The 8,958-nt window shown below is 41.6% G+C and overlaps 1 pseudogene; it reads left to right on the plus strand.

Moving 5' to 3' along the window:
- Positions 1 to 7,330: 7,330 nt before the first annotated feature.
- Positions 7,331 to 8,636, plus strand: LOC123847063 (tubulin alpha-1D chain-like; annotated as a pseudogene).
- Positions 8,637 to 8,958: the final 322 nt, after the last annotated feature.

Genomic DNA, 8,958 nt, shown 5'->3' on the forward strand with positions numbered 1-8,958 from the left:
GGGGCTCAAACTCAGACTAAGAGAAAAAGAGTTGCATGCTCTTCTGACTGAGCAGCTAGGTGCCCCTAACTAGCTTATATTTTAATTATAATTCCAACAGATGCTGTTAGGAGTTAATTGGACAATTAGGTAGTCAGGGCCAGGGTCCCCAACAAGAAAATATGGAGTCAGAACAGCAAAAATAAAATAGTACTAACATCTGTTTTGCAGCTTAGACAGGACTGCACTAGCATTCTGCTTTGCAGCCTTTGCAGAAATGACTTCTGCAAAACGTCCTAAAATAAGGCAATTAACCAGAAAACATTTATCAATATCATGGGCAAGGGGCAGTTAAGATATAAGCCCGGGGATGTCAGCCAAAAAAAGACCATCAGCATGTTGATATTAACCTAATAGGTAGACAGATGACCAAAGCCCTGATTGGCAGGACTCAGCAAACACTGATTGCTTAAGATGGTTCTGCAAAAGAGCTCATAAAAACCCCTAAACTTAGAAACTCCGGGGGCAACCATCTCAGGCCCCCTGCCCTCTCTGGGAGCTTTATATTATTGCTCAATAAATTTTGTTTTGCTGCTCACCACTCTTCACCTGGTCTATCTCTTCAATCTCCGAAGTGGCCTGACCAAGAACCACGGGCACTAAAGGCAGAGAAATCCTGCAACAATGCTAGATTTCAAAATCCCACCTACCACAAAAAGTTTTCTCACGTACATTCTACAAATATTTATTGAATGTCTTCTATTTGAATGATAAGTGATATATTCCCCAAGTTTTCTGTGGTCAGGAATTAAGTATTTCTTGTCCATGTTCACCTCCTATTATGTATCTTCATGTACTTGGTTGCTTTTTTTTAAAAAGTAGGCTCCATGCCCAGGATGGAGCCCAATCCAGGGCTTGAACTCATGCCCCTTAGATCAAGACCCAAGCTGAGATCAAGAGTCAAACACTTAACCAACTGAGCCACCCAGGCATCCCTAAGTGAAGATTTCAAGGTAGAATTAATATTAGTGGTAAAGTAGATTTAAAAAATAGGGCCCGGGGCACCTGGGTGGCTCAGTCGCTAAGCGTCTGCCTTCGGCTCAGGTCATGACCCCCAGGGTCCTGGGATTGAGCCCCGCATCGGGCTCCCTGCTCAGCGGGAAGCCTGCTTCTCCCTCTCCCACTCCTCTGCTTGTGTTCCTGCTCTCGCTATCTCTCTGTCAAATAAATAAATAAAATCTTAAAAAAAAAAATAGGGCCCAATAAAGTTTTACATCAAACATATTTGATATTACTTGAACTGATAAACTTAGGTAGAAACATCAGAGGGCTCCATACAAGAGGTGTAAGTGGCAAAGATGTTTCCAAGAAAACATCACCTGGATTTCTGTCCATTTCTTAATTCTTCAGTAGATGGCCTAATAATCGAGGCATCCCTTGATTTTGCCTAGAGGACTTTGTTATGCCTTTTTTTTTTTTTTAAGATTTATTTATTTGACAGAGAGAGACACAGGGAGAGAGGGAACACAAGCAAAGGGAGTGAGAGAGGGGGAAGCAGGCTTCCCGCCGAGCAGGGAGCCCAATGTGGGACTCGATCCCAGGACCCTGGGATCATGACCTGAGCCGAAGGCAGAAGCTTAATGACTGAGCCACCCAGGCACCCCAATGAGGGTGATTTTATTTTATTTTTTTATAGATTTTATTTATTTATTTGACAGAGAGAGACACAGCGAGAGCAGGAACACAAGCCCGGGGAGTGGGAGAGGGAGAAGCAGGCTTCCTGCCAAGCAGGGAGCCCGATGTGGGACTCGATCTCAGTACCCCGGGATCATGACCTGAGCCAAAGGCAGACGCTTAACGACTGAGCCCCCCAGGTGCCCCTGTTATGTCTTTGAGGTGAGCCTGTGCCCTCTTTGGAAACCTACAAGGCAAATGCAAAGTTCCTTCACCAGTTCTTCCTCAGAGGGTTTATGCTTTTAGCACAGAACCTCACTTACTAGTCTGAAGTTAGCTTGGTATATTTACCACTTAACCCCAAAGAAATTCCTGCCACATGAAGCCCAGGACAGATCATTAGATAAAAGCAGATCATTCTGATCTATACCATTATCTCTCAAGAATGGGGTAATGTTTTGAATGAATAAATACCGGTCAAGAGGCTTCCCATCATTAGGAATTAGAAGCAATAGGAGAGAATATTACTCATCTTAGTTTTCCCTGTTGGGTTTCTGGCTCTTCCTTTGAGGTACTAGTACCAAGACTTACTTGGCCATATGAAGTTATATAGTATTAATGATTATGAACTTTATGATTCATTAAAAAAACATTTATTGAGCGCCAATGCTAATGCTAGATATTGGGCGAAAAGCTGAAGCCAAAAGTGAAAAAAAACCGGTGGTCACTCCTTACAGAGTGAAAAAGAGGAAACACTCATTCAAGTTCTTGTGACATTATTAAATACATATCTTATTTTTATTTTTATATTTATTTATTTATTTTTAAAGATTTTATTTATTTATTTGAGAGAGAGAGAATGAGAGACAGAGAGCACGAGAGGGAAGAGGATCAGAGGGAGAAGCAGACCCCCCGCCGAGCAGGGAGCCCGACGCGGGACTCGATCCCGGGACTCCAGGATCATGACCTGAGCCGAAGGCAGTCGCTTAACCAACTGAGCCACCCAGGCGCCCCATATCTTATTTTTAAATACATATCTTTAAAATTCTAGTTATACATTAAATAAATTATTTAGAGAAGTAATAGTTTGTATTTTAGTAATTTGTGAGTTGATCTAATGAAAATGAGTGATTAAGTATTTTTTTAAGTATTAAGTATTTCCAGGCGCCCTGGAATTGAATTTTTAATTTTAAATTTAAAAACCAGGGGCGCCTGGGTGGCTCAGTTGGTTAAAGCGACTGCCTTCAGCTCAGGTCATGATCCTGGAGTCCCAGGATCGAGTCCCGCATCGGGCTCCGTGCTCGGCAAGGAGCCTGCTTCTCCCTCTAACCCTCCCCCCTCTCATGTACTCTCTCTCGCTCTCTCAAATAAAGAAATAAATCTTAAAAAAAATAAAAAATAAAAAATAAATAAATAAATAAATTTAAAAACCAAAGCAGAGGGGCGCTGGGTGGCTCAGTCGGTTGAGTGGCTGCCTTAGGCTCAGGTCATGAGCCTGGAGTCCCGGGATCGAGTCCCGCATCAGGCTCCCTGCTCAGCAGGGAGTCTGCTTCTCCCTGTGCTCCTCACCCGGCTTTTATCCTCTCTTTCACTCTCTCTCTCAAATAAATAAAAAAATCTTAAAAAAACAAAACCAAAACCAAAGCAGTGTAAGTTTTATTATATTGATTATATTTTGAAGTGATATTTTTATATATTGATCTAAATGAAATACATCGTTAAATTTTAGTAATAACTAATATTCATTCATGGATGCTTAAAGTAATTGAAAAAAGTTTTCATACTGATTTGCGTCATTAGGTATACAATTCCAAAAAAATTTATTTTTTCTTACTATCAGAATTATATTGTTATTTTGATAAATTGTATAATAATAATAGTAACAATAGCTCATTCCAGAAGAAAAATTTTTTTTTGTTTTTTGTTTTGTTTTTAAGATTTTATCCACCTATTTGTCAGAGAGAGAGAGTGAGAACACAAGAAGGGGGAGCGGCAGGCAGAGGGAGAGGCAGGCTCCCCACTGAGCAGGGAGCCCGATGTGGGACTTGATCCCCGGACCCTGGGATCATGACCTGAGCCAAAGGCTTAACTGACTGAGCCACTTAGGCATCCCTAGAAGAAATGTTTTTAACACTCAAGTTGTTTTTTTTTTAATGAAATATATATATATATATAAAATAATACAGAGGTGTAGGGACACCTGGGTGGTTCAGTAGGTTAAGCGTCTGCCTTCGGCTCAGGTCATGATCCCAGGGGACTGGGATCCAGCCCCACGTCCGGTTCACTGCTCAGCAGGGAGCCTGCTTCTCCCTCTGCCTGCCACTCCCCCTGCTTGTGCTCTCTCTCTCTCTCTCTGACAAATAAGTCAAAAATCAATCAATGTAACTCCTCATTTCAGCAGACTAAAGAAAAACCATATGATCATTGCAATAGGTTCAGAAAAAAAAATCTAACAAATTTCAACACTTATTTATGATTTGAATAAAAACCTCTTGGGGCACGTGGGTAGCTCAGTCAGTTAGGTGTCTGCCTTTATCTTGGGTCATGATCCTGGGGTCCTGGGATTGAACCTGGAGTGAGGCTCCCTGCTTGGCGGGGAGTCTGCTTCTTCCTCTCCCTCTGACCCTCCCCCCTGCTTGTGCTCTCGCTCTCTCTCAAATGAATAATTTTTTTAAAAAAAATTGAAAAAAAGAAAGAAACCTCTCAGCAAACTAGGGATAGAAGGAATTTCCTTCTCCTGAGATAGAAAGTCTACAAAACATTGCAGCTAACATTACACTTAATAGGAAAGACTGAATGTTTCCTCCTAATATCTGAAGAAGACAAGGATGTCTGCTCTCATTACTCACATTAAACATTGGAAATTATAACTAGTGCAATAAGGCAAAAACAGGAAAAGGCATATAGATTTGAAAAGAAAGAATAAAACTGGGCGCGTGGGTGGCTCAGTTGGTTGGGTGTCTGCCTTCGGCTCAGGTTATGATCTCGGGGTCCGTGGATTGAGACCCGCATCGGGCTCCCTGCTCAGTGGGGAGTCTGCTTCTCCCTCTGCCCCTTACCCCATTCATGCTTTCTCTCTCTCTCTCTCAATCTCTCTAATAAATAAATAATCTTTTAAAAAAAAGAATAAAACTGTCTCTATTCTCAGACTAAAAAACTCCTAGAACCAGTAAGTGAGTTTAGTAAAGTCACAGATTACTAGGTTAATATTAAAAATCAAGTGCATTTTTATATTCTAGGAATGAACAATTAGAATTTGAAATTTAAAAATTACCATAGCACCCCAAAAATGAAATGTTTAGGTATAAGTCTAACGAAATATGTGCAAGATCTGTATACTAAAAGCTACAAAACACTGATGGAAGAAATTAAGGATCTAAATAAACAGGAAAATATGCTGTGTTGGAATATTGGAACATTCACTATTGTTATGATGTTGATTCTCTCCAAACTGATCTAAGATTCAATGGAATCACAGTCAAAATCCCAGCCTGGTTTTTTAGATAGGTATGAGCAAACTTAATATAAAATTTTATATGGACAGGCAAAGGAATTAGAATAGCCCAAGCAGTTTTAAAGATGAACAAAGCTGAAGGACTGCTACTACCAGATTTTAAGATTTACTATAAAATTATACAATCAAGATAGTATAGTTTTGATGAAAGACATATACATCCATGGAACAGAATAGAGTTCCCAAAGAGACCCACACAAAACCCACAATTGATTTTTGACAAAAGTGCAGAGTTAATTCAACAGAGAAAAGATAGTATTTTCAAGAAGTGCTGACGGGGGTACCTGGGTGGCTCAGTAGTTGAACGTCTGCTTTCGGCTCAGGTCATGATCCCAGGGTCCTGGGATCGAGCCCCACATAGGGCTCCCTGCTCCATGGGAAACCTGCTTCTCTCTTTCCCACTCCCCCTGCTTGTGTGCCCTCTCTTGCTATGTCTCTGTCTGTTAAATAAATAAAATCTTTAAAAAAAAAATTTTAAGTGTACAACTAAAAAACTTCTGGAAGAAAAATATAAGAAAATATTTGTGGCCTTGGGTTAAGCAAAGAGTTCTTAGATATAATTCCAACATCAAAATTCATAAAAAAATTATAAATTGATCTTCAGTAATATTAAAAATCTCTGCTCCATAAAGGGATCCAAGAGAATGAAAGACAAGCTACAGACTGGGAGAAATATTTGCAAATCACATATCCAACAAAGGACTTTAATCCAAAATATAGAGAGAACTTACAAGACACAATAAAACACTATGACAAAAAAGCCAAGAATATACAGTAGGGAAAAATGTTGGGAATATGGACAGCCACATGCAATAAATAGTGTTGGGAAAACTGGACAGCCACATGCAAAAGAATAAAAGTAGACCACTATCTTTTACCATACACAATTATCAACTCAAAATGGATTAAAGACTTGAACATAAAACCTAAAACCATAAACTTCCTAGAAGAAAACACAGGGAGTAAGCTCCTAGACATTAGTCTTAGAGATTATTTTTTTAGATTTGATGCCAAAAGCAAAGACAGCAAAAGCAAATATAAACAAGTGGGACTGTATCAAACTAAAAACCTTCTGTATAGCAAAGAAAGCCATCAATGACCTACTGAATAGGAAAAAATATTTGCAAGTCACATATCTGATAAGAGGTTAATATCCAAAATATGTATTTAAAAAATACACTCATACAACTCAAAAGAAAACAAGCAATCCAATTAAAAACTGGGCAGAGGATCTGAATAGGTATTTTTCCAAAAAAGACATACAGATGGCCAAGAGGTACATGAAAATGTGTTCAACATCACTAATCATCAGGGAAATGCAAATCAAAACTACAATGAGATATCACCTCATGCCTGTTAGAATGACTGTCATCAAAAAGATAAGCCATACTAAGTGTTGACAAGAATGTGGAGAAAAGGGGTGCTTGGGTGGTTCAGTCAGTTGAGCGTCTGCCTTTGGCTCAGGTCAGGCTAAGTAAATCTAAAAGCTCATCACACACACACACACACACACACACAAAATTTTGTAACTATGTGTGGTGGCGAATGTTAACTAAACTTATTCTGGTAATCATTTTGCAATATATGCATATATCAAATCATTATGTTATACACCTAAAACTGATACAATGTTATATGTCAATTATAGCTCAGTAGAAAAAAAGGGGGAAGAAAACAAACAACCCAATATGAACAACAAGACTGATAAATTAGTTTATGTTAAAATTAATGCTTCTGTTCATCAAAACACACCATAAAAGAAGTGGATGCATTCCGTGAAAGGCTAGTTGGAAACTCTTTTTTTAAGATTTATTTACTCATTTTCAGAGAGAAGGTTGGTGTGAATTCTGTAAAAGGAGAAGGTGAAGGAGTTGGGGGGGCAGAGGGGGAGAGAGAGAGAGAGAGAGAACTTCAAGCAGACTCCCTGCTGAGTGTGGAGCCCAACGCGGGGCTTGATCTCACAACCAAGATCATGACCTGAGCTGAAATCAAGAGTCGGACGCTTAATAGACTGAGCCATCCAGGCGACGCCCCCTGGAAACTCTTTATAAAGTTATAATGAGTGGAGGTTCTCCTACATCAACTGCCTGAGTCACGCTGTAAGAAACAATAACCTCTCCTCTTCCTCTCCACCATCTGCTCGGTAGCCCCAAAGCAGCAACCATGCATGAATGCATCTCCATCCATGTCGGCCAGGCTGGTGTCCACATTGGCAGTGGCTGCTGGGATAAAACCACTGGGGGAGGAGATGACCCCTTCAACACCTTCTTCAGTGAGACAGGTGCTGGCAAGCATGTGCCCAGGGCCGTGTGTGTAGACCTGGAACCCACAGTCACTGATGAAGTTCACACTAGCACTCAGTGCCCGCCACCTCTTCCACCCTGAGCAGCTCATTGCAGGCAAGGAAGATGCTGCCAGTAACTATGCCCGAGGGCACTACACCATTGGCAAGGAGATAGATCATTGACCTTGTCTTGGACTGAATTTGGAAACTGGCTCCACAGCTTTGGAGGGGGAACTGGTTCCAGGTTTACCTTCCTGCTGAGGGAACGTCCCTGTGGATTATGGCAAGAAGTCCAAGGTGGAGTTCTCCATTTACCCAGCCCCATCCCCCGCCCCCAGGGTTTCCACAGTTATAGTTGAGCCCAACAACTCCATCCTCACTACCCACACCACCCTGGAGCACTCTGACTGAGCCTTCATGGTAGACAATGAGGCCATCTATGGCATCTATTGTAGAAATCTCAATATTGAACTTCCAACCTACACTAACCTGAATAGATTGATAGGTCCAATTGTGTCCTCCATCACTGCTTCCCTCAGATTTGATGGAGCCCTGAATGTTGATCTGACAGAATTCCAGACCAACCTGCTGCCCTAGCCCCGCATCCACTTCCCTCTGGCCACATATGCCTCTGTCATGTCTGCTGAGGAAGCCTACCATGAACAGCTTTCTGTAGCAGATATCACCAATGCATGCTTTGGGCCAGCCAACCAGATGGTGAAATGTGACCCTGACCATGGTAAATACATGGCTTGCTGCCTATTGTATCGTGGCGATGTGGTTCCCAAAGATGTCAATTCTGCCATTGCCACCGTCAAGACCTCAAGTACTATCCAGTGCCCCACTGGCTTCAAAGTTGGCATTCATTACCAGCCTCCCACTGTGGCACCTGCTGCAGACCTGGCCAAAGTACAGTGAGCTGTGTGCATGCTGAGCAACAACACAGCCATCACTGAGGACTGGGCTCGCCTGGACCACAAGTCTGACCTGATGTATGCCAAGCGTGCCTTTATTCACTGGTATGTGGGCGAGGGCATGGAAGAAGGAGCTTTTTCTGAGACCTGTGAGGACATGACTGCCCTTCAGAAGAATTATGAGAAGGTTGGTGTGGATTCTGTAAAAGGAGAAGGTGAAGGAGAAGAAGTTGTCCACAAAGTCAGGCACCTGGGTGGCTCAGTTGGTTAAGCTTTCAACTCTTGATTTAGGCTCAGGTCATGATCTCAGGTCAGATTTTGGGCTCTGCGCTCAGCAGGGAGTCTGCCTGAGAGTCTCTCCCTCTTCTGCTCCCCTCCCCTTGCTGTCTCTCTCTTTCTCTCTAAAATTAATCAATAAACCTTTAAAAAAAAAGATTTTATCTTTCCCTCTCCCTCTGCCGCCCCCCCCAACAACAAAAATGTCACAAAGGTGCTGCTTTTAGAAGAAAGCTTATTCTGTTTTGAACATTGAAAAGTCGTGCTCTGATCAGTTAATTTGTATGTAGCAGTGTATACTCTCATATACAATTACT

This window comes from Mirounga angustirostris, unplaced genomic scaffold (assembly GCF_029215605.1).
Source record: "Mirounga angustirostris isolate CCGP_5_RB_7025 unplaced genomic scaffold, mMirAng1.0.hap1 SCAF_6, whole genome shotgun sequence".
NCBI lineage: Eukaryota > Metazoa > Chordata > Mammalia > Carnivora > Phocidae > Mirounga > Mirounga angustirostris.